The following is a 510-nucleotide window of genomic DNA, read 5'->3' on the forward strand; positions in this document are numbered from 1 at the left end:
AAACTCTAAGTTTGGTGTTGGGAGGTTCCAACATTGCTCTGAGCATCTGTGAGGCTCCATGAGAGCCCACTGTCAAGCTACTGACATTAAAGAAGCGCTTGTTGGGAGGCAACCCAATGTTATATTTTATCTATTCTCTTTTGTTATTTTATTTTTTTTTTATAGGTTGATGATCATAAGAAGTCACAAAATCAATTGAAAAAGCAAAAACAGAATAGAAAACAGAAAGAAAAACAGCACACCCTGGAGGAAGATCTTGCTGGCGTTTAAACGCTAGTAAGGCTAGCAGATGGGCGTTTAACGCCCAGTCTGGCACCATTCTGGGCGTTTAACGCCAGAAAGGGGCAGCAGACTGGCGTTAAACGCCAGGAAAGGGCAAGAACTTGGCGTTAAACGCCAGAAATGGGCACCAGCCCGGTGTTTAACGCTAGAATTGGCACAAAGGGCAATTTTGCTCGCCACTTGGTGCAGGGATGACTTTTCCTTGACACCTCAGGATCTGTGGACCCC

The sequence above is a fragment of the Arachis duranensis genome, chromosome 4 (assembly GCF_000817695.3).
Source record: "Arachis duranensis cultivar V14167 chromosome 4, aradu.V14167.gnm2.J7QH, whole genome shotgun sequence".
NCBI classification, from domain to species: Eukaryota; Viridiplantae; Streptophyta; class Magnoliopsida; order Fabales; family Fabaceae; genus Arachis; species Arachis duranensis.